We start from the raw sequence: 23965 nt of genomic DNA, 5'->3' as shown, positions 1-23965 counted from the left end.
CGGAAACACAGAAACACAGACGACACAAAACAAGAGGTGGCAATGTATTAATTAATTGCATTTAATAAATTAGCTCATTATCACACATGACTGTACAAATGCATTGTCCAACAGGTGTTGAAATAATGGGATTAAAAGGGGAGATCCCATCCGAAAGACAAAAACAATGGCAAACACAAAAAGCACTTTTGGAATCTGATTTTAGTAAACACATAAGGAAAGGGTGCACCGGTCCTGGAAATACTGCAATACCAGGTCAATGCGTGGAGTGGACAGAGCAAGCTCTATTTCCATCTCCCTGTTCTAAAAATCCATTTAATATATGGTCCCCAGATAGGGGACGTATCAAATATTAAACTGATAGAACAGATACTACACTTGATCTTAGCCAAAAGGCCGAGAAGCGATAACCCGAACGGGCCGCGCGTTGACCGAGCCTGCCCAATACTGCTGTTCACCCCTTGCAGCGATTCAGCCTACTCCTAGGCAATTCCATGGGGCCCTGCAGGCTCACACACACTCACAGCTACTAAGCGGGAGGTGAATAAAGGCCGGAGAGGAAGCAAGACAGGATTTGCTTCTTTTGCTTGCACCACAATGCAGTGCTGAAAGAGGAGGAATCGACATAAAAACGCCTTCCTGGCAACGCCCAAATGTCCTCCTGCCGTGCAAACACTGGCAGCAGCAGCAGCAGCAGCAGCCGTAAATGCATGCCCACTGCCACCCCTTCTCCTTTCACACCTTGTATCAGCTTTAATCCAGTCCAGTGCTGCCTGCTGAGCAGCACTGACCAACACTGCCTGGGCCCAGGCTTTTATCTCTGAGGCCCCATTATGATGTCAGAAAGCTGGCTCTGGCTCCTGAGGTCTCCACTATGACACGTGCAAAGTTCCGTCTGAACTTTATATAAGACGGTGCGGCTCAGTCAGTCACTCAGTGTTGCCTGAGAGGGCAACACTGCAACAGCCGGCCCCCAGGCTGTCTTTTTTTTGCACAGCTAGTTGCCTCCAGGAGGCAACAAGAGGGAGACAAGGGACAGCAAAATGGAAAATAGGCATCCACCAACTTTACAGACAACTTGTTCTCCTTGCTCCTACAACCTCCATCCTTGCACAGTTTGTTATTCGTCCAGGTAACATAGTAACAAATCCAAATTGCTGCTCTCTTTGTAGGCAAGCAAGGGTTTGTTGCAACTGCAATTCTTACTTCTTCTTGAAATGTAGGGACCACAGTACATTCCATCACATCCATCTAGTGTACACAGGTAGGTCCATTGTGACGGGTGGGCGGGCGGGCTGGCTGCTTTAATGGCTGTTTGCTGTTCCCCTACTCCACTCCACTATTTGACTATGGTGCTGCATCAATCAGTGGCTGGCTCAGGTTCAGCTCTTTAACCTACCTAGGAGGGAGGGCGGAGAGAAGACAAGGAAGGTGAATGAGCTGTTCCAATGTGAAATGCCGGAAACACAGAAACACAGACGACACAAAACAAGAGGTGGCAATGTATTCATTAATTGCATTTAATAAATTAGCTCATTATCACACATGACTGTACAAATGCATTGTCCAACAGGTGTTGAAATAATGGGATTAAAAGGGGAGATCCCATCCGAAAGACAAAAACAATGGCAAACACAAAAAGCACTTTTGGAATCTGATTTTAGTAAACACATAAGGAAAGGGTGCACCGGTCCTGGAAATACTGCAATACCAGGTCAATGCGTGGAGTGGACAGAGCAAGCTCTATTTCCATCTCCCTGTTCTAAAAATCCATTTAATATATGGTCCCCAGATAGGGGACGTATCAAATATTAAACTGATAGAACAGATACTACACTTGATCTTAGCCAAAAGGCCGAGAAGCGATAACCCGAACGGGCCGCGCGTTGACCGAGCCTGCCCAATACTGCTGTTCACCCCTTGCAGCGATTCAGCCTACTCCTAGGCAATTCCATGGGGCCCTGCAGGCTCACACACACTCACAGCTACTAAGCGGGAGGTGAATAAAGGCCGGAGAGGAAGCAAGACAGGATTTGCTTCTTTTGCTTGCACCACAATGCAGTGCTGAAAGAGGAGGAATCGACATAAAAACGCCTTCCTGGCAACGCCCAAATGTCCTCCTGCCGTGCAAACACTGGCAGCAGCAGCAGCAGCAGCAGCCGTAAATGCATGCCCACTGCCACCCCTTCTCCTTTCACACCTTGTATCAGCTTTAATCCAGTCCAGTGCTGCCTGCTGAGCAGCACTGACCAACACTGCCTGGGCCCAGGCTTTTATCTCTGAGGCCCCATTATGATGTCAGAAAGCTGGCTCTGGCTCCTGAGGTCTCCACTATGACACGTGCAAAGTTCCGTCTGAACTTTATATAAGACGGTGCGGCTCAGTCAGTCACTCAGTGTTGCCTGAGAGGGCAACACTGCAACAGCCGGCCCCCAGGCTGTCTTTTTTTTGCACAGCTAGTTGCCTCCAGGAGGCCACAAGAGGGAGACAAGGGACTGCAAAATGGAAAATAGGCATCCACCAACTTTACAGACAACTTGTTCTCCTTGCTCCTACAACCTCCATCCTTGCACAGTTTGTTATTCTTCCAGGTAACATAGTAACAAATCCAAATTGCTGCTCTCTTTGTAGGCAAGCAAGGGTTTGTTGCAACTGCAATTCTTACTTCTTCTTGAAATGTAGGGACCACAGTACATTCCATCACATCCATCTAGTGTACACAGGTAGGTCCATTGTGACGGGCGGGCGGGCGGGCGGGCTGGCTGCTTTAATGGCTGTTTGCTGTTCCCCTACTCCACTCCACTATTTGACTATGGTGCTGCATCAATCAGTGGCTGGCTCAGGTGCAGCTCTTTAACCTACCTAGGAGGGAGGGCGGAGAGAAGACAAGGAAGGTGAATGAGCTGTTCCAATGTGAAATGCCGGAAACACAGAAACACAGACGACACAAAACAAGAGGTGGCAATGTATTAATTAATTGCATTTAATAAATTAGCTCATTATCACACATGACTGTACAAATGCATTGTCCAACAGGTGTTGAAATAATGGGATTAAAAGGGGAGATCCCATCCGAAAGACAAAAACAATGGCAAACACAAAAAGCACTTTTGGAATCTGATTTTAGTAAACACATAAGGAAAGGGTGCACCGGTCCTGGAAATACTGCAATACCAGGTCAATGCGTGGAGTGGACAGAGCAAGCTCTATTTCCATCTCCCTGTTCTAAAAATCCATTTAATATATGGTCCCCAGATAGGGGACGTATCAGATATTAAACTGATAAGAACAGATACTACACTTGATCTTAGCCAAAAGGCCGAGAAGCGATAACCCGAACGGGCCGCGCGTTTTGCTTCTTTTGCTTGCACCACAATGCAGTGCTGAAAGAGGAGGAATCGACATAAAAACGCCTTCCTGGCAACGCCCAAATGCCCTCCTGCCGTGCAAACACTGGCAGCAGCAGCAGCAGCAACAGCAGCAGCAGTAAGTGCATGCCCACTGCCACCCCTTCTCCTTTCACACCTTGTATCAGCTTTAATCCAGTCCAGTGCTGCCTGCTGAGCAGCACTGACCAACACTGCCTGGGCCCAGGCTTTTATCTCTGAGGCCCCATTATGATGTCAGAAAGCTGGCTCTGGCTCCTGAGGTCTCCACTATGACACGTGCAAAGTTCCGTCTGAACTTTATATAAGACGGTGCGGCTCAGTCAGTCACTCAGTGTTGCCTGAGAGGGCAACACTGCAACAGCCGGCCCCCAGGCTGTCTTTTTTTTGCACAGCTAGTTGCCTCCAGGAGGCCACAAGAGGGAGACAAGGGACTGCAAAATGGAAAATAGGCATCCACCAACTTTACAGACAACTTGTTCTCCTTGCTCCTACAACCTCCATCCTTGCACAGTTTGTTATTCTTCCAGGTAACATAGTAACAAATCCAAATTGCTGCTCTCTTTGTAGGCAAGCAAGGGTTTGTTGCAACTGCAATTCTTACTTCTTCTTGAAATGTAGGGACCACAGTACATTCCATCACATCCATCTAGTGTACACAGGTAGGTCCATTGTGACGGGCGGGCGGGCGGGCTGGCTGCTTTAATGGCTGTTTGCTGTTCCCCTACTCCACTCCACTATTTGACTATGGTGCTGCATCAATCAGTGGCTGGCTCAGGTGCAGCTCTTTAACCTACCTAGGAGGGAGGGCGGAGAGAAGACAAGGAAGGTGAATGAGCTGTTCCAATGTGAAATGTCGGAAACACAGAAACACAGACGACACAAAACAAGAGGTGGCAATGTATTAATTAATTGCATTTAATAAATTAGCTCATTATCACACATGACTGTACAAATGCATTGTCCAACAGGTGTTGAAATAATGGGATTAAAAGGGGAGATCCCATCCGAAAGACAAAAACAATGGCAAACACAAAAAGCACTTTTGGAATCTGATTTTAGTAAACACATAAGGAAAGGGTGCACCGGTCCTGGAAATACTGCAATACCAGGTCAATGCGTGGAGTGGACAGAGCAAGCTCTATTTCCATCTCCCTGTTCTAAAAATCCATTTAATATATGGTCCCCAGATAGGGGACGTATCAGATATTAAACTGATAAGAACAGATACTACACTTGATCTTAGCCAAAAGGCCGAGAAGCGATAACCCGAACGTGCGCGCGTTTTGCTTCTTTTGCTTGCACCACAATGCAGTGCTGAAAGAGGAGGAATCGACATAAAAACGCCTTCCTTGCAACGCCCAAATGCCCTCCTGCCGTGCAAACACTGGCAGCAGCAGCAGCAGCAGCAGTAAGTGCATGCCCACTGCCACCCCTTCTCCTTTCACACCTTGTATCAGCTTTAATCCAGTCCAGTGCTGCCTGCTGAGCAGCACTGACCAACACTGCCTGGGCCCAGGCTTTTATCTCTGAGGCCCCATTATGATGTCAGAAAGCTGGCTCTGGCTCCTGAGGTCTCCACTATGACACATGCAAAGTTCCGTCTGAACTTTATATAAGACGGTGCGGCTCAGTCAGTCACTCAGTGTTGCCTGAGAGGGCAACACTGCAACAGCCGGCCCACAGGCTGTCTTTTTTTTGCACAGCTAGTTGCCTCCAGGAGGCCACAAGAGGGAGACAAGGGACTGCAAAATGGAAAATAGGCATCCACCAACTTTACAGACAACTTGTTCTCCTTGCTCCTACAACCTCCATCCTTGCACAGTTTGCTATTCTTCCAGGTAACATAGTAACAAATCCAAATTGCTGCTCTCTTTGTAGGCAAGCAAGGGTTTGTTGCAACTGCAATTCTTACTTCTTCTTGAAATGTAGGGACCACAGTACATTCCATCACATCCATCTAGTGTACACAGGTAGGTCCATTGTGACGGGCGGGCGGGCGGGCGGGCTGGCTGCTTTAATGGCTGTTTGCTGTTCCCCTACTCCACTCCACTATTTGACTATGGTGCTGCATCAATCAGTGGCTGGCTCAGGTGCAGCTCTTTAACCTACCTAGGAGGGAGGGCGGAGAGAAGACAAGGAAGGTGAATGAGCTGTTCCAATGTGAAATGCCGGAAACACAGAAACACAGACGACACAAAACAAGAGGTGGCAATGTATTAATTAATTGCATTTAATAAATTAGCTCATTATCACACATGACTGTACAAATGCATTGTCCAACAGGTGTTGAAATAATGGGATTAAAAGGGGAGATCCCATCCGAAAGACAAAAACAATGGCAAACACAAAAAGCACTTTTGGAATCTGATTTTAGTAAACACATAAGGAAAGGGTGCACCGGTCCTGGAAATACTGCAATACCAGGTCAATGCGTGGAGTGGACAGAGCAAGCTCTATTTCCATCTCCCTGTTCTAAAAATCCATTTAATATATGGTCCCCAGATAGGGGACGTATCAGATATTAAACTGATAAGAACAGATACTACACTTGATCTTAGCCAAAAGGCCGAGAAGCGATAACCCGAACGTGCCGCGCGTTTTGCTTCTTTTGCTTGCACCACAATGCAGTGCTGAAAGAGGAGGAATCGACATAAAAACGCCTTCCTGGCAACGCCCAAATGCCCTCCTGCCGTGCAAACACTGGCAGCAGCAGCAGCAGTAAGTGCATGCCCACTGCCACCCCTTCTCCTTTCACACCTTGTATCAGCTTTAATCCAGTCCAGTGCTGCCTGCTGAGCAGCACTGACCAACACTGCCTGGGCCCAGGCTTTTATCTCTGAGGCCCCATTATGATGTCAGAAAGCTGGCTCTGGCTCCGGAGGTCTCCACTATGACACGTGCAAAGTTCCGTCTGAACTTTATATAAGACGGTGCGGCTCAGTCAGTCACTCAGTGTTGCCTGAGAGGGCAACACTGCAACAGCCGGCCCCCAGGCTGTCTTTTTTTTGCACAGCTAGTTGCCTCCAGGAGGCCACAAGAGGGAGACAAGGGACTGCAAAATGGAAAATAGGCATCCACCAACTTTACAGACAACTTGTTCTCCTTGCTCCTACAACCTCCATCCTTGCACAGTTTGTTATTCTTCCAGGTAACATAGTAACAAATCCAAATTGCTGCTCTCTTTGTAGGCAAGCAAGGGTTTGTTGCAACTGCAATTCTTACTTCTTCTTGAAATGTAGGGACCACAGTACATTCCATCACATCCATCTAGTGTACACAGGTAGGTCCATTGTGACGGGCGGGCGGGCGGGCGGGCTGGCTGCTTTAATGGCTGTTTGCTGTTCCCCTACTCCACTCCACTATTTGACTATGGTGCTGCATCAATCAGTGGCTGGCTCAGGTGCAGCTCTTTAACCTACCTAGGAGGGAGGGCGGAGAGAAGACAAGGAAGGTGAATGAGCTGTTCCAATGTGAAATGCCGGAAACACAGAAACACAGACGACACAAAACAAGAGGTGGCAATGTATTAATTAATTGCATTTAATAAATTAGCTCATTATCACACATGACTGTACAAATGCATTGTCCAACAGGTGTTGAAATAATGGGATTAAAAGGGGAGATCCCATCCTAAAGACAAAAACAATGGTAAACACAAAAAGCACTTTTGGAATCTGATTTTAGTAAACACATAAGGAAAGGGTGCACCGGTCCTGGAAATACTGCAATACCAGGTCAATGCGTGGAGTGGACAGAGCAAGCTCTATTTCCATCTCCCTGTTCTAAAAATCCATTTAATATATGGTCCCCAGATAGGGGACGTATCAGATATTAAACTGATAAGAACAGATACTACACTTGATCTTAGCCAAAAGGCCGAGAAGCGATAACCCGAACGTGCCGCGCGTTTTGCTTCTTTTGCTTGCACCACAATGCAGTGCTGAAAGAGGAGGAATCGACATAAAAACGCCTTCCTGGCAACGCCCAAATGCCCTCCTGCCGTGCAAACACTGGCAGCAGCAGCAGCAGCAGCAGCAGCAGCAGCAGTAAGTGCATGCCCACTGCCACCCCTTCTCCTTTCACACCTTGTATCAGCTTTAATCCAGTCCAGTGCTGCCTGCTGAGCAGCACTGACCAACACTGCCTGGGCCCAGGCTTTTATCTCTGAGGCCCCATTATGATGTCAGAAAGCTGGCTCTGGCTCCGGAGGTCTCCACTATGACACGTGCAAAGTTCCGTCTGAACTTTATATAAGACGGTGCGGCTCAGTCAGTCACTCAGTGTTGCCTGAGAGGGCAACACTGCAACAGCCGGCCCCCAGGCTGTCTTTTTTTTGCACAGCTAGTTGCCTCCAGGAGGCCACAAGAGGGAGACAAGGGACTGCAAAATGGAAAATAGGCATCCACCAACTTTACAGACAACTTGTTCTCCTTGCTCCTACAACCTCCATCCTTGCACAGTTTGTTATTCTTCCAGGTAACATAGTAACAAATCCAAATTGCTGCTCTCTTTGTAGGCAAGCAAGGGTTTGTTGCAACTGCAATTCTTACTTCTTCTTGAAATGTAGGGACCACAGTACATTCCATCACATCCATCTAGTGTACACAGGTAGGTCCATTGTGACGGGCGGGCGGGCGGGCGGGCTGGCTGCTTTAATGGCTGTTTGCTGTTCCCCTACTCCACTCCACTATTTGACTATGGTGCTGCATCAATCAGTGGCTGGCTCAGGTGCAGCTCTTTAACCTACCTAGGAGGGAGGGCGGAGAGAAGACAAGGAAGGTGAATGAGCTGTTCCAATGTGAAATGCCGGAAACACAGAAACACAGACGACACAAAACAAGAGGTGGCAATGTATTAATTAATTGCATTTAATAAATTAGCTCATTATCACACATGACTGTACAAATGCATTGTCCAACAGGTGTTGAAATAATGGGATTAAAAGGGGAGATCCCATCCTAAAGACAAAAACAATGGTAAACACAAAAAGCACTTTTGGAATCTGATTTTAGTAAACACATAAGGAAAGGGTGCACCGGTCCTGGAAATACTGCAATACCAGGTCAATGCGTGGAGTGGACAGAGCAAGCTCTATTTCCATCTCCCTGTTCTAAAAATCCATTTAATATATGGTCCCCAGATAGGGGACGTATCAGATATTAAACTGATAAGAACAGATACTACACTTGATCTTAGCCAAAAGGCCGAGAAGCGATAACCCGAACGTGCCGCGCGTTTTGCTTCTTTTGCTTGCACCACAATGCAGTGCTGAAAGAGGAGGAATCGACATAAAAACGCCTTCCTGGCAACGCCCAAATGCCCTCCTGCCGTGCAAACACTGGCAGCAGCAGCAGCAGCAGCAGTAAGTGCATGCCCACTGCCACCCCTTCTCCTTTCACACCTTGTATCAGCTTTAATCCAGTCCAGTGCTGCCTGCTGAGCAGCACTGACCAACACTGCCTGGGCCCAGGCTTTTATCTCTGAGGCCCCATTATGATGTCAGAAAGCTGGCTCTGGCTCCTGAGGTCTCCACTATGACACGTGCAAAGTTCCGTCTGAACTTTATATAAGACGGTGCGGCTCAGTCAGTCACTCAGTGTTGCCTGAGAGGGCAACACTGCAACAGCCGGCCCCCAGGCTGTCTTTTTTTTGCACAGCTAGTTGCCTCCAGGAGGCCACAAGAGGGAGACAAGGGACTGCAAAATGGAAAATAGGCATCCACCAACTTTACAGACAACTTGTTCTCCTTGCTCCTACAACCTCCATCCTTGCACAGTTTGTTATTCTTCCAGGTAACATAGTAACAAATCCAAATTGCTGCTCTCTTTGTAGGCAAGCAAGGGTTTGTTGCAACTGCAATTCTTACTTCTTCTTGAAATGTAGGGACCACAGTACATTCCATCACATCCATCTAGTGTACACAGGTAGGTCCATTGTGACGGGCGGGCGGGCGGGCTGGCTGCTTTAATGGCTGTTTGCTGTTCCCCTACTCCACTCCACTATTTGACTATGGTGCTGCATCAATCAGTGGCTGGCTCAGGTGCAGCTCTTTAACCTACCTAGGAGGGAGGGCGGAGAGAAGACAAGGAAGGTGAATGAGCTGTTCCAATGTGAAATGCCGGAAACACAGAAACACAGACGACACAAAACAAGAGGTGGCAATGTATTAATTAATTGCATTTAATAAATTAGCTCATTATCACACATGACTGTACAAATGCATTGTCCAACAGGTGTTGAAATAATGGGATTAAAAGGGGAGATCCCATCCGAAAGACAAAAACAATGGCAAACACAAAAAGCACTTTTGGAATCTGATTTTAGTAAACACATAAGGAAAGGGTGCACCGGTCCTGGAAATACTGCAATACCAGGTCAATGCGTGGAGTGGACAGAGCAAGCTCTATTTCCATCTCCCTGTTCTAAAAATGCATTTAATATATGGTCCCCAGATAGGGGACGTATCAGATATTAAACTGATAAGAACAGATACTACACTTGATCTTAGCCAAAAGGCCGAGAAGCGATAACCCGAACGTGCCGCGCGTTTTGCTTCTTTTGCTTGCACCACAATGCAGTGCTGAAAGAGGAGGAATCGACATAAAAACGCCTTCCTGGCAACGCCCAAATGCCCTCCTGCCGTGCAAACACTGGCAGCAGCAGCAGCAGCAGCAGCAGCAGCAGCAGTAAGTGCATGCCCACTGCCACCCCTTCTCCTTTCACACCTTGTATCAGCTTTAATCCAGTCCAGTGCTGCCTGCTGAGCAGCACTGACCAACACTGCCTGGGCCCAGGCTTTTATCTCTGAGGCCCCATTATGATGTCAGAAAGCTGGCTCTGGCTCCTGAGGTCTCCACTATGACACGTGCAAAGTTCCGTCTGAACTTTATATAAGACGGTGCGGCTCAGTCAGTCACTCAGTGTTGCCTGAGAGGGCAACACTGCAACAGCCGGCCCCCAGGCTGTCTTTTTTTTGCACAGCTAGTTGCCTCCAGGAGGCCACAAGAGGGAGACAAGGGACTGCAAAATGGAAAATAGGCATCCACCAACTTTACAGACAACTTGTTCTCCTTGCTCCTACAACCTCCATCCTTGCACAGTTTGTTATTCTTCCAGGTAACATAGTAACAAATCCAAATTGCTGCTCTCTTTGTAGGCAAGCAAGGGTTTGTTGCAACTGCAATTCTTACTTCTTCTTGAAATGTAGGGACCACAGTACATTCCATCACATCCATCTAGTGTACACAGGTAGGTCCATTGTGACAGGCGGGCGGGCGGGCTGGCTGCTTTAATGGCTGTTTGCTGTTCCCCTACTCCACTCCACTATTTGACTATGGTGCTGCATCATTCAGTGGCTGGCTCAGGTGCAGCTCTTTAACCTACCTAGGAGGGAGGGCGGAGAGAAGACAAGGAAGGTGAATGAGCTGTTCCAATGTGAAATGCCGGAAACACAGAAACACAGACGACACAAAACAAGAGGTGGCAATGTATTAATTAATTGCATTTAATAAATTAGCTCATTATCACACATGACTGTACAAATGCATTGTCCAACAGGTGTTGAAATAATGGGATTAAAAGGGGAGATCCCATCCGAAAGACAAAAACAATGGCAAACACAAAAAGCACTGTTGGAATCTGATTTTAGTAAACACATAAGGAAAGGGTGCACCGGTCCTGGAAATACTGCAATACCAGGTCAATGCGTGGAGTGGACAGAGCAAGCTCTATTTCCATCTCCCTGTTCTAAAAATCCATTTAATATATGGTCCCCAGTTAGGGGACGTATCAGATATTAAACTGATAAGAACAGATACTACACTTGATCTTAGCCAAAAGGCCGAGAAGCGATAACCCGAACGTGCCACGCGTTTTGCTTCTTTTGCTTGCACCACAATGCAGTGCTGAAAGAGGAGGAATCGACATAAAAACGCCTTCCTGGCAACGCCCAAATGCCCTCCTGCCGTGCAAACACTGGCAGCAGCAGCAGTAAGTGCATGCCCACTGCCACCCCTTCTCCTTTCACACCTTGTATCAGCTTTAATCCAGTCCAGTGCTGCCTGCTGAGCAGCACTGACCAACACTGCTTGGGCCCAGGCTTTTATCTCTGAGGCCCCATTATGATGTCAGAAAGCTGGCTCTGGCTCCTGAGGTCTCCACTATGACACGTGCAAAGTTCAGTCTGAACTTTATATAAGACGGTGCGGCTCAGTCAGTCACTCAGTGTTGCCTGAGAGGGCAACACTGCAACAGCCGGCCCCCAGGCTGTCTTTTTTTTGCACAGCTAGTTGCCTCCAGGAGGCCACAAGAGGGAGACAAGGGACTGCAAAATGGAAAATAGGCATCCACCAACTTTACAGACAACTTGTTCTCCTTGCTCCTACAACCTCCATCCTTGCACAGTTTGTTATTCTTCCAGGTAACATAGTAACAAATCCAAATTGCTGCTCTCTTTGTAGGCAAGCAAGGGTTTGTTGCAACTGCAATTCTTACTTCTTCTTGAAATGTAGGGACCAAAGTACATTCCATCACATCCATCTAGTGTACACAGGTAGGTCCATTGTGACGGGCGGGCGGGCGGGCGGGCTGGCTGCTTTAATGGCTGTTTGCTCTTCCCCTACTCCACTCCACTATTTGACTATGGTGCTGCATCAATCAGTGGCTGGCTCAGGTGCAGCTCTTTAACCCACCTAGGAGGGAGGGCGGAGAGAAGACAAGGAAGGTGAATGAGCTGTTCCAATGTGAAATGCCGGAAACACAGAAACAAAGACGACACAAAACAAGAGGAGGCAATGTATTAATTAATTGCATTTAATAAATTAGCTCATTATCACACATGACTGTACAAATGCATTGTCCAACAGGTGTTGAAATAATGGGATTAAAAGGGGAGATCCCATCCGAAAGACAAAAACAATGGCAAACACAAAAAGCACTTTTGGAATCTGATTTTAGTAAACACATAAGGAAAGGGTGCACCGGTCCTGGAAATACTGCAATACCAGGTCAATGCGTGGAGTGGACAGAGCAAGCTCTATTTCCATCTCCCTGTTCTAAAAATCCATTTAATATATGGTCCCCAGATAGGGGACGTATCAGATATTAAACTGATAAGAACAGATACTACACTTGATCTTAGCCAAAAGGCCGAGAAGCGATAACCCGAACGTGCCGCGCGTTTTGCTTCTTTTGCTTGCACCACAATGCAGTGCTGAAAGAGGAGGAATCGACATAAAAACGCCTTCCTCGCAACGCCCAAATGCCCTCCTGCCGTGCAAACACTGGCAGCAGCAGCAGCAGCAGCAGTAAGTGCATGCCCACTGCCACCCCTTCTCCTTTCACACCTTGTATCAGCTTTAATCCAGTCCAGTGCTGCCTGCTGAGCAGCACTGACCAACACTGCCTGGGCCCAGGCTTTTATCTCTGAGGCCCCATTATGATGTCAGAAAGCTGGCTCTGGCTCCTGAGGTCTCCACTATGACACGTGCAAAGTTCCGTCTGAACTTTATATAAGACGGTGCGGCTCAGTCAGTCACTCAGTGTTGCCTGAGAGGGCAACACTGCAACAGCCGGCCCCCAGGCTGTCTTTTTTTTGCACAGCTAGTTGCCTCCAGGAGGCCACAAGAGGGAGACAAGGGACTGCAAAATGGAAAATAGGCATCCACCAACTTTACAGACAACTTGTTCTCCTTGCTCCTACAACCTCCATCCTTGCACAGTTTGTTATTCTTCCAGGTAACATAGTAACAAATCCAAATTGCTGCTCTCTTTGTAGGCAAGCAAGGGTTTGTTGCAACTGCAATTCTTACTTCTTCTTGAAATGTAGGGACCACAGTACATTCCATCACATCCATCTAGTGTACACAGGTAGGTCCATTGTGACGGGCGGGCGGGCGGGCGGGCTGGCTGCTTTAATGGCTGTTTGCTGTTCCCCTACTCCACTCCACTATTTGACTATGGTGCTGCATCAATCAGTGGCTGGCTCAGGTGCAGCTCTTTAACCTACCTAGGAGGGAGGGCGGAGAGAAGACAAGGAAGGTGAATGAGCTGTTCCAATGTGAAATGCCGGAAACACAGAAACACAGACGACACAAAACAAGAGGTGGCAATGTATTAATTAATTGCATTTAATAAATTAGCTCATTATCACACATGACTGTACAAATGCATTGTCCAACAGGTGTTGAAATAATGGGATTAAAAGGGGAGATCCCATCCGAAAGACAAAAACAATGGTAAACACAAAAAGCACTTTTGGAATCTGATTTTAGTAAACACATAAGGAAAGGGTGCACCGGTCCTGGAAATACTGCAATACCAGGTCAATGCGTGGAGTGGACAGAGCAAGCTCTATTTCCATCTCCCTGTTCTAAAAATCCATTTAATATATGGTCCCCAGATAGGGGACGTATCAGATATTAAACTGATAAGAACAGATACTACACTTGATCTTAGCCAAAAGGCCGAGAAGCGATAACCCGAACGTGCCGCGCGTTTTGCTTCTTTTGCTTGCACCACAATGCAGTGCTGAAAGAGGAGGAATCGACATAAAAACGCCTTCCTGGCAACGCCCAAATGCCCTCCTGCCGTGCAAACACTGGCAGCAGCAGCAGCAGCAGCAGTAAGTGCATGCCCACTGCCACCCCTTCTCCTTTCACACCTTGTATCAGCTTTAATCCAGTCCAGTGCTGCCTGCTGAGCAGCACTGACCAACACTGCCTGGGCCCAGGCTTTTATCTCTGAGGCCCCATTATGATGTCAGAAAGCTGGCTCTGGCTCCTGAGGTCTCCACTATGACACGTGCAAAGTTCCGTCTGAACTTTATATAAGACGGTGCGGCTCAGTCAGTCACTCAGTGTTGCCTGAGAGGGCAACACTGCAACAGCCGGCCCCCAGGCTGTCTTTTTTTTGCACAGCTAGTTGCCTCCAGGAGGCCACAAGAGGGAGACAAGGGACTGCAAAATGGAAAATAGGCATCCACCAACTTTACAGACAACTTGTTCTCCTTGCTCCTACAACCTCCATCCTTGCACAGTTTGTTATTCTTCCAGGTAACATAGTAACAAATCCAAATTGCTGCTCTCTTTGTAGGCAAGCAAGGGTTTGTTGCAACTGCAATTCTTACTTCTTCTTGAAATGTAGGGACCACAGTACATTCCATCACATCCATCTAGTGTACACAGGTAGGTCCATTGTGACGGGCGGGCGGGCGGGCTGGCTGCTTTAATGGCTGTTTGCTGTTCCCCTACTCCACTCCACTATTTGACTATGGTGCTGCATCAATCAGTGGCTGGCTCAGGTGCAGCTCTTTAACCTACCTAGGAGGGAGGGCGGAGAGAAGACAAGGAAGGTGAATGAGCTGTTCCAATGTGAAATGCCGGAAACACAGAAACACAGACGACACAAAACAAGAGGTGGCAATGTATTAATTAATTGCATTTAATAAATTAGCTCATTATCACACATGACTGTACAAATGCATTGTCCAACAGGTGTTGAAATAATGGGATTAAAAGGGGAGATCCCATCCGAAAGACAAAAACAATGGCAAACACAAAAAGCACTTTTGGAATCTGATTTTAGTAAACACATAAGGAAAGGGTGCACCGGTCCTGGAAATACTGCAATACCAGGTCAATGCGTGGAGTGGACAGAGCAAGCTCTATTTCCATCTCCCTGTTCTAAAAATCCATTTAATATATGGTCCCCAGATAGGGGACGTATCAGATATTAAACTGATAAGAACAGATACTACACTTGATCTTAGCCAAAAGGCCGAGAAGCGATAACCCGAACGTGCCGCGCGTTTTGCTTCTTTTGCTTGCACCACAATGCAGTGCTGAAAGAGGAGGAATCGACATAAAAACGCCTTCCTGGCAACGCCCAAATGCCCTCCTGCCGTGCAAACACTGGCAGCAGCAGCAGCAGCAGCAGCAGCAGCAGCAGTAAGTGCATGCCCACTGCCACCCCTTCTCCTTTCACACCTTGTATCAGCTTTAATCCAGTCCAGTGCTGCCTGCTGAGCAGCACTGACCAACACTGCCTGGGCCCAGGCTTTTATCTCTGAGGCCCCATTATGATGTCAGAAAGCTGGCTCTGGCTCCTGAGGTCTCCACTATGACACGTGCAAAGTTCCGTCTGAACTTTATATAAGACGGTGCGGCTCAGTCAGTCACTCAGTGTTGCCTGAGAGGGCAACACTGCAACAGCCGGCCCCCAGGCTGTCTTTTTTTTGCACAGCTAGTTGCCTCCAGGAGGCCACAAGAGGGAGACAAGGGACTGCAAAATGGAAAATAGGCATCCACCAACTTTACAGACAACTTGTTCTCCTTGCTCCTACAACCTCCATCCTTGCACAGTTTGTTATTCTTCCAGGTAACATAGTAACAAATCCAAATTGCTGCTCTCTTTGTAGGCAAGCAAGGGTTTGTTGCAACTGCAATTCTTACTTCTTCTTGAAATGTAGGGACCACAGTACATTCCATCACATCCATCTAGTGTACACAGGTAGGTCCATTGTGACAGGCGGGCGGGCGGGCTGGCTGCTTTAATGGCTGTTTGCTGTTCCCCTACTCCACTCCACTATTTGACTATGGTGCTGCATCATTCAGTGGCTGGCTCAGGTGCAGCTCTTTAACCTACCTAGGAGGGAGGGCGGAGAGAAGACAAGGAAGGTGAATGAGCTGTTCCAATGTGAAATGCCGGAAACACAGAAACACAGACGACACAAAACAAGAGGTGGCAATGTATTAATTAATTGCATTTAATAAATTAGCTCATTATCACACATGACTGTACAAATGCATTGTCCAACAGGTGTTGAAATAATGGGATTAAAAGGGGAGATCCCATCCGAAAGACAAAAACAATGGCAAACAGAAAAAGCACTGTTGGAATCTGATTTTAGTAAACACATAAGGAAAGGGTGCACCGGTCCTGGAAATACTGCAATACCAGGTCAATGCGTGGAGTGGACAGAGCAAGCTCTATTTCCATCTCCCTGTTCTAAAAATCCATTTAATATATGGTCCCCAGTTAGGGGACGTATCAGATATTAAACTGATAAGAACAGATACTACACTTGATCTTAGCCAAAAGGCCGAGAAGCGATAACCCGAACGTGCCACGCGTTTTGCTTCTTTTGCTTGCACCACAATGCAGTGCTGAAAGAGGAGGAATCGACATAAAAACGCCTTCCTGGCAACGCCCAAATGCCCTCCTGCCGTGCAAACACTGGCAGCAGCAGCAGTAAGTGCATGCCCACTGCCACCCCTTCTCCTTTCACACCTTGTATCAGCTTTAATCCAGTCCAGTGCTGCCTGCTGAGCAGCACTGACCAACACTGCTTGGGCCCAGGCTTTTATCTCTGAGGCCCCATTATGATGTCAGAAAGCTGGCTCTGGCTCCTGAGGTCTCCACTATGACACGTGCAAAGTTCAGTCTGAACTTTATATAAGACGGTGCGGCTCAGTCAGTCACTCAGTGTTGCCTGAGAGGGCAACACTGCAACAGCCGGCCCCCAGGCTGTCTTTTTTTTGCACAGCTAGTTGCCTCCAGGAGGCCACAAGAGGGAGACAAGGGACTGCAAAATGGAAAATAGGCATCCACCAACTTTACAGACAACTTGTTCTCCTTGCTCCTACAACCTCCATCCTTGCACAGTTTGTTATTCTTCCAGGTAACATAGTAACAAATCCAAATTGCTGCTCTCTTTGTAGGCAAGCAAGGGTTTGTTGCAACTGCAATTCTTACTTCTTCTTGAAATGTAGGGACCAAAGTACATTCCATCACATCCATCTAGTGTACACAGGTAGGTCCATTGTGACGGGCGGGCGGGCGGGCGGGCTGGCTGCTTTAATGGCTGTTTGCTCTTCCCCTACTCCACTCCACTATTTGACTATGGTGCTGCATCAATCAGTGGCTGGCTCAGGTGCAGCTCTTTAACCCACCTAGGAGGGAGGGCGGAGAGAAGACAAGGAAGGTGAATGAGCTGTTCCAATGTGAAATGCCGGAAACACAGAAACAAAGACGACACAAAACAAGAGGAGGCAATGTATTAATTAATTGCATTTAATAAATTAGCTCATTATCACACATGACTGTACAAATGCATTGTCCAACAGGTGTTGAAATAATGGGATTAAAAGGGGAGATCCCATCCGAAAGACAAAAACAATGGCAAACACAAAAAGCACTTTTGGAATCTGATTTTAGTAAACACATAAGGAAAGGGTGCACCGGTCCTGGAAATACTGCAATACCAGGTCAATGCGTGGAGTGGACAGAGCAAGCTCTATTTCCATCTCCCTGTTCTAAAAATCCATTTAATATATGGTCCCCAGATAGGGGACGTATCAGATATTAAACTGATAAGAACAGATACTACACTTGATCTTAGCCAAAAGGCCGAGAAGCGATAACCCGAACGTGCCGCGCGTTTTGCTTCTTTTGCTTGCACCACAATGCAGTGCTGAAAGAGGAGGAATCGACATAAAAACGCCTTCCTCGCAACGCCCAAATGCCCTCCTGCCGTGCAAACACTGGCAGCAGCAGCAGCAGCAGCAGTAAGTGCATGCCCACTGCCACCCCTTCTCCTTTCACACCTTGTATCAGCTTTAATCCAGTCCAGTGCTGCCTGCTGAGCAGCACTGACCAACACTGCCTGGGCCCAGGCTTTTATCTCTGAGGCCCCATTATGATGTCAGAAAGCTGGCTCTGGCTCCTGAGGTCTCCACTATGACACGTGCAAAGTTCCGTCTGAACTTTATATAAGACGGTGCGGCTCAGTCAGTCACTCAGTGTTGCCTGAGAGGGCAACACTGCAACAGCCGGCCCCCAGGCTGTCTTTTTTTTGCACAGCTAGTTGCCTCCAGGAGGCCACAAGAGGGAGACAAGGGACTGCAAAATGGAAAATAGGCATCCACCAACTTTACAGACAACTTGTTCTCCTTGCTCCTACAACCTCCATCCTTGCACAGTTTGTTATTCTTCCAGGTAACATAGTAACAAATCCAAATTGCTGCTCTCTTTGTAGGCAAGCAAGGGTTTGTTGCAACTGCAATTCTTACTTCTTCTTGAAATGTAGGGACCACAGTACATTCCATCACATCCATCTAGTGTACACAGGTAGGTCCATTGTGACGGGCGGGCGGGCGGGCGGGCTGGCTGCTTTAATGGCTGTTTGCTGTTCCCCTACTCCACTCCACTATTTGACTATGGTGCTGCATCAATCAGTGGCTGGCTCAGGTGCAGCTCTTTAACCTACCTAGGAGGGAGGGCGGAGAGAAGACAAGGAAGGTGAATGAGCTGTTCCAATGTGAAATGCCGGAAACACAGAAACACAGACGACACAAAACAAGAGGTGGCAATGTATTAATTAATTGCATTTAATAAATTAGCTCATTATCACACATGACTGTACAAATGCATTGTCCAACAGGTGTTGAAATAATGGGATTAAAAGGGGAGATCCCATCCGAAAGACAAAAACAATGGTAAACACAAAAAGCACTTTTGGAATCTGATTTTAGTAAACACATAAGGAAAGGGTGCACCGGTCCTGGAAATACTGCAATACCAGGTCAATGCGTGGAGTGGACAGAGCAAGCTCTATTTCCATCTCCCTGTTCTAAAAATCCATTTAATATATGGTCCCCAGATAGGGGACGTATCAGATATTAAACTGATAAGAACAGATACTACACTTGATCTTAGCCAAAAGGCCGAGAAGCGATAACCCGAACGTGCCGCGCGTTTTGCTTCTTTTGCTTGCACCACAATGCAGTGCTGAAAGAGGAGGAATCGACATAAAAACGCCTTCCTGGCAACGCCCAAATGCCCTCCTGCCGTGCAAACACTGGCAGCAGCAGCAGCAGCAGCAGTAAGTGCATGCCCACTGCCACCCCTTCTCCTTTCACACCTTGTATCAGCTTTAATCCAGTCCAGTGCTGCCTGCTGAGCAGCACTGACCAACACTGCCTGGGCCCAGGCTTTTATCTCTGAGGCCCCATTATGATGTCAGAAAGCTGGCTCTGGCTCCTGAGGTCTCCACTATGACACGTGCAAAGTTCCGTCTGAACTTTATATAAGACGGTGCGGCTCAGTCAGTCACTCAGTGTTGCCTGAGAGGGCAACACTGCAACAGCCGGCCCCCAGGCTGTCTTTTTTTTGCACAGCTAGTTGCCTCCAGGAGGCCACAAGAGGGAGACAAGGGACTGCAAAATGGAAAATAGGCATCCACCAACTTTACAGACAACTTGTTCTCCTTGCTCCTACAACCTCCATCCTTGCACAGTTTGTTATTCTTCCAGGTAACATAGTAACAAATCCAAATTGCTGCTCTCTTTGTAGGCAAGCAAGGGTTTGTTGCAACTGCAATTCTTACTTCTTCTTGAAATGTAGGGACCACAGTACATTCCATCACATCCATCTAGTGTACACAGGTAGGTCCATTGTGACGGGCGGGCGGGCGGGCTGGCTGCTTTAATGGCTGTTTGCTGTTCCCCTACTCCACTCCACTATTTGACTATGGTGCTGCATCAATCAGTGGCTGGCTCAGGTGCAGCTCTTTAACCTACCTAGGAGGGAGGGCGGAGAGAAGACAAGGAAGGTGAATGAGCTGTTCCAATGTGAAATGCCGGAAACACAGAAACACAGACGACACAAAACAATAGGTGGCAATGTATTAATTAATTGCATTTAATAAATTAGCTCATTATCACACATGACTGTACAAATGCATTGTCCAACAGGTGTTCAAATAATGGGATTAAAAGGGGAGATCCCATCCGAAAGACAAAAACAATGGCAAACACAAAAAGCACTTTTGGAATCTGATTTTAGTAAACACATAAGGAAAGGGTGCACCGGTGCTGGAAATACTGCAATACCAGGTCAATGCGTGGAGTGGACAGAGCAAGCTCTATTTCCATCTCCCTGTTCTAAAAATACATTTAATATATGGTCCCCAGATAGGGGACGTATCAGATATTAAACTGATAAGAACAGATACTACACTTGATCTTAGCCAAAAGGCCGAGAAGCGATAACCCGAACGTGCCGCGCGTTTTGCTTCTTTTGCTTGCACCACAATGCAGTGCTGAAAGAGGAGGAATCGACATAAAAACGCCTTCCTGGCAACGCCCAAATGCCCTCCTGCCGTGCAAACACTGGCAGCAGCAGCAGCAGCAGCAGTAAGTGCATGCCCACTGCCACCCCTTCTCCTTTCACACCTTGTATCAGCTTTAATCCAGTCCAGTGCTGCCTGCTGAGCAGCACTGACCAACACTGCCTGGACCCAGGCTTTTATCTCTGAGGCCCCATTATGATGTCAGAAAGCTGGCTCTGGCTCCTGAGGTCTCCACTATGACACGTGCAAAGTTCCGTCTGAACTTTATATAAGACGGTGCGGCTCAGTCAGTCACTCAGTGTTGCCTGAGAGGGCAACACTGCAACAGCCGGCCCCCAGGCTGTCTTTTTTTTGCACAGCTAGTTGCCTCCAGGAGGCCACAAGAGGGAGACAAGGGACTGCAAAATGGAAAATAGGCATCCACCAACTTTACAGACAACTTGTTCTCCTTGCTCCTACAACCTCCATCCTTGCACAGTTTGTTATTCTTCCAGGTAACATAGTAACAAATCCAAATTGCTGCTCTCTTTGTAGGCAAGCAAGGGTTTGTTGCAACTGCAATTCTTACTTCTTCTTGAAATGTAGGGACCACAGTACATTCCATCACATCCATCTAGTGTACACAGGTAGGTCCATTGTGACGGGCGGGCGGGCGGGCTGGCTGCTTTAATGGCTGTTTGCTGTTCCCCTACTCCACTCCACTATTTGACTATGGTGCTGCATCAATCAGTGGCTGGCTCAGGTGCAGCTCTTTAACCTACCTAGGAGGGAGGGCGGAGAGAAGACAAGGAAGGTGAATGAGCTGTTCCAATGTGAAATGCCGGAAACACAGAAACACAGACGACACAAAACAAGAGGTGGCAATGTATTAATTAATTGCATTTAATAAATTAGGTCATTATCACACATGACTGTACAAATGCATTGTCCAACAGGTGTTGAAATAATGGGATTAAAAGGGGAGATCCCATCCGAAAGACAAAAACAATGGCAAACACAAAAAGCACTTTTGGAATCTGATTTTAGTAAACACATAAGGAAAGGGTGCACCGGTCCTGGAAATACTGCAATACCAGGTCAATGCGTGGAGTGGACAGAGCAAGCTCTATTTCCATCTCCCTGTTCTAAAAATCCATTTAATATATGGTCCCCAGATAGGGGACGTATCAGATATTAAACTGATAAGAACAGATACTACACTTGATCTTAGCCAAAAGGCCGAGAAGCGATAACCCGAACGTGCCGCGCGTTTTGCTTCTTTTGCTTGCACCACAATGCAGTGCTGAAAGAGGAGGAATCGACATAAAAACGTGTTCCTGGCAACGCCCAAATGCCCTCCTGCCGTGCAAACACTGGCAGCAGCAGCAGCAGCAGCAGCAGTAAGTGCATGCCCACTGCCACCCCTTCTCCTTTCACACCTTGTATCAGCTTTAATCCAGTCCAGTGCTGCCTGCTGAGCAGCACTGACCAACACTGCCTGGGCCCAGGCTTTTATCTCTGAGGCCCCATTATGATGTCAGAAAGCTGGCTCTGGCTCCTGAGGTCTCCACTATGACACGTGCAAAGTTCCGTCTGAACTTTATATAAGACGGTGCGGCTCAGTCAGTCACTCAGTGTTGCCTGAGAGGGCAACACTGCAACAGCCGGCCCCCAGGCTGTCTTTTTTTTGCACAGCTAGTTGCCTCCAGGAGGCCACAAGAGGGAGACAAGGGACTGCAAAATGGAAAATAGGCATCCACCAACTTTACAGACAACTTGTTCTCCTTGCTCCTACAACCTCCATCCTTGCACAGTTTGTTATTCTTCCAGGTAACATAGTAACAAATCCAAATTGCTGCTCTCTTTGTAGGCAAGCAAGGGTTTGTTGCAACTGCAATTCTTACTTCTTCTTGAAATGTAGGGACCACAGTACATTCCATCACATCCATCTAGTGTACACAGGTAGGTCCATTGTGACGGGCGGGCGGGCGGGCGGGCTGGCTGCTTTAATGGCTGTTTGCTGTTCCCCTACTCCACTCCACTATTTGACTATGGTGCTGCATCAATCAGTGGCTGGCTCAGGTGCAGCTCTTTAACCTACCTAGGAGGGAGGGCGGAGAGAAGACAAGGAAGGTGAATGAGCTGTTCCAATGTGAAATGCCGGAAACACAGAAACACAGACGACACAAAACAAGAGGTGGCAATGTATTAATTAATTGCATTTAATAAATTAGCTCATTATCACACATGACTGTACAAATGCATTGTCCAACAGGTGTTGAAATAATGGGATTAAAAGGGGAGATCCCATCTGAAAGACAAAAACAATGGCAAACACAAAAAGCACTTTTGGAATCTGATTTTAGTAAACACATAAGGAAAGGGTGCACCGGTCCTGGAAATACTGCAATACCAGGTCAATGCGTGGAGTGGACAGAGCAAGCTCTATTTCCATCTCCCTGTTCTAAAAATCCATTTAATATATGGTCCCCAGATAGGGGACGTATCAGATATTAAACTGATAAGAACAGATACTACACTTGATCTTAGCCAAAAGGCCGAGAAGCGATAACCCGAACGTGCCGCGCGTTTTGCTTCTTTTGCTTGCACCACAATGCAGTGCTGAAAGAGGAGGAAGCGACAAAAAAACTCCTTCCTGGCAACGCCCAAATGCCCTCCTGCCGTGCAAACACTGGCAGCAGCAGCAGCAGCAGCAGCAGTAAGTGCATGCCCACTGCCACCCTTTCTCCTTTCACACCTTGTATCAGCTTTAATCCAGTCCAGTGCTGCCTGCTGAGCAGCACTGACCAACACTGCCTGGGCCCAGGCTTTTATCTCTGAGGCCCCATTATGATGTCAGAAAGCTGGCTCTGGCTCCTGAGGTCTCCACTATGACACGTGCAAAGTTCCGTCTGAACTTTATATAAGACGGTGCGGCTCAGTCAGTCACTCAGTGTTGCCTGAGAGGGCAACACTGCAACAGCCGGCCCCCAGGCTGTCTTTTTTTTGCACAGCTAGTTGCCTCCAGGAGGCCACAAGAGGGAGACAAGGGACTGCAAAATGGAAAATAGGCATCCACCAACTTTACAGACAACTTGTTCTCCTTGCTCCTACAACCTCCATCCTTGCACAGTTTGTTATTCTTCCAGGTAACATAGTAACAAATCCAAATTGCTGCTCTCTTTGTAGGCAAGCAAGGGTTTGTTGCAACTGCAATTCTTACTTCTTCTTGAAATGTAGGGACCACAGTACATTCCATCAAATCCATCTAGTGTACACAGGTAGGTCCATTGTGACGGGCGGGCGGGCGGGCTGGCTGCTTTAATGGCTGTTTGCTGTTCCCCTACTCCACTCCACTATTTGACTATGGTGCTGCATCAATCAGTGGCTGGCTCAGGTGCAGCTCTTTAACCTACCTAGGAGGGAGGGCGGAGAGAAGACAAGGAAGGTGAATGAGCTGTTCCAATGT

General features: G+C 47.5%; 18 non-coding genes across 18 annotated transcripts; all 18 read right to left on the bottom strand.

Annotated features, from left to right (window-relative positions):
• Nucleotides 1-218: 218 nt before the first annotated feature.
• On the bottom strand, nucleotides 219-408 carry LOC142682048 (U2 spliceosomal RNA). Its single transcript, XR_012853859.1, has one exon. It is a non-coding gene; the product is annotated as a U2 spliceosomal RNA (small nuclear RNA).
• Nucleotides 409-1677: 1269 nt separating this feature from the next.
• LOC142682046 (U2 spliceosomal RNA) lies at nucleotides 1678-1867 on the bottom strand. Its single transcript, XR_012853858.1, has one exon. It is a non-coding gene; the product is annotated as a U2 spliceosomal RNA (small nuclear RNA).
• A 1273-nt stretch (nucleotides 1868-3140) lies between these two features.
• On the bottom strand, nucleotides 3141-3331 carry LOC142681956 (U2 spliceosomal RNA). The gene has a single exon (XR_012853776.1). It is a non-coding gene; the product is annotated as a U2 spliceosomal RNA (small nuclear RNA).
• A 1130-nt stretch (nucleotides 3332-4461) lies between these two features.
• LOC142681955 (U2 spliceosomal RNA) lies at nucleotides 4462-4652 on the bottom strand. The gene has a single exon (XR_012853775.1). It is a non-coding gene; the product is annotated as a U2 spliceosomal RNA (small nuclear RNA).
• A 1124-nt stretch (nucleotides 4653-5776) lies between these two features.
• LOC142681954 (U2 spliceosomal RNA) lies at nucleotides 5777-5967 on the bottom strand. Its single transcript, XR_012853774.1, has one exon. It is a non-coding gene; the product is annotated as a U2 spliceosomal RNA (small nuclear RNA).
• Nucleotides 5968-7086: 1119 nt separating this feature from the next.
• Nucleotides 7087-7277, bottom strand: LOC142682164 (U2 spliceosomal RNA). The gene has a single exon (XR_012853944.1). It is a non-coding gene; the product is annotated as a U2 spliceosomal RNA (small nuclear RNA).
• Nucleotides 7278-8414: 1137 nt separating this feature from the next.
• On the bottom strand, nucleotides 8415-8605 carry LOC142682163 (U2 spliceosomal RNA). The gene has a single exon (XR_012853943.1). It is a non-coding gene; the product is annotated as a U2 spliceosomal RNA (small nuclear RNA).
• Nucleotides 8606-9726: 1121 nt separating this feature from the next.
• Nucleotides 9727-9917, bottom strand: LOC142682009 (U2 spliceosomal RNA). Its single transcript, XR_012853824.1, has one exon. It is a non-coding gene; the product is annotated as a U2 spliceosomal RNA (small nuclear RNA).
• Nucleotides 9918-11050: 1133 nt separating this feature from the next.
• LOC142682005 (U2 spliceosomal RNA) lies at nucleotides 11051-11241 on the bottom strand. Its single transcript, XR_012853820.1, has one exon. It is a non-coding gene; the product is annotated as a U2 spliceosomal RNA (small nuclear RNA).
• A 1116-nt stretch (nucleotides 11242-12357) lies between these two features.
• Nucleotides 12358-12548, bottom strand: LOC142682162 (U2 spliceosomal RNA). The gene has a single exon (XR_012853942.1). It is a non-coding gene; the product is annotated as a U2 spliceosomal RNA (small nuclear RNA).
• Nucleotides 12549-13673: 1125 nt separating this feature from the next.
• Nucleotides 13674-13864, bottom strand: LOC142682161 (U2 spliceosomal RNA). Its single transcript, XR_012853941.1, has one exon. It is a non-coding gene; the product is annotated as a U2 spliceosomal RNA (small nuclear RNA).
• Nucleotides 13865-14985: 1121 nt separating this feature from the next.
• Nucleotides 14986-15176, bottom strand: LOC142682160 (U2 spliceosomal RNA). The gene has a single exon (XR_012853940.1). It is a non-coding gene; the product is annotated as a U2 spliceosomal RNA (small nuclear RNA).
• Nucleotides 15177-16309: 1133 nt separating this feature from the next.
• On the bottom strand, nucleotides 16310-16500 carry LOC142682004 (U2 spliceosomal RNA). Its single transcript, XR_012853819.1, has one exon. It is a non-coding gene; the product is annotated as a U2 spliceosomal RNA (small nuclear RNA).
• Nucleotides 16501-17616: 1116 nt separating this feature from the next.
• LOC142682158 (U2 spliceosomal RNA) lies at nucleotides 17617-17807 on the bottom strand. Its single transcript, XR_012853938.1, has one exon. It is a non-coding gene; the product is annotated as a U2 spliceosomal RNA (small nuclear RNA).
• A 1125-nt stretch (nucleotides 17808-18932) lies between these two features.
• Nucleotides 18933-19123, bottom strand: LOC142682156 (U2 spliceosomal RNA). The gene has a single exon (XR_012853937.1). It is a non-coding gene; the product is annotated as a U2 spliceosomal RNA (small nuclear RNA).
• A 1121-nt stretch (nucleotides 19124-20244) lies between these two features.
• Nucleotides 20245-20435, bottom strand: LOC142682035 (U2 spliceosomal RNA). The gene has a single exon (XR_012853848.1). It is a non-coding gene; the product is annotated as a U2 spliceosomal RNA (small nuclear RNA).
• A 1121-nt stretch (nucleotides 20436-21556) lies between these two features.
• LOC142682155 (U2 spliceosomal RNA) lies at nucleotides 21557-21747 on the bottom strand. Its single transcript, XR_012853936.1, has one exon. It is a non-coding gene; the product is annotated as a U2 spliceosomal RNA (small nuclear RNA).
• Nucleotides 21748-22875: 1128 nt separating this feature from the next.
• LOC142682154 (U2 spliceosomal RNA) lies at nucleotides 22876-23066 on the bottom strand. The gene has a single exon (XR_012853935.1). It is a non-coding gene; the product is annotated as a U2 spliceosomal RNA (small nuclear RNA).
• Nucleotides 23067-23965: the final 899 nt, after the last annotated feature.

This window comes from Rhinoderma darwinii, assembly GCF_050947455.1.
Source record: "Rhinoderma darwinii isolate aRhiDar2 chromosome 2 unlocalized genomic scaffold, aRhiDar2.hap1 SUPER_2_unloc_7, whole genome shotgun sequence".
Taxonomy (NCBI): Eukaryota; Metazoa; Chordata; class Amphibia; order Anura; family Rhinodermatidae; genus Rhinoderma; species Rhinoderma darwinii.
This window is presented reverse-complemented; position numbering and strand designations above follow the sequence as displayed.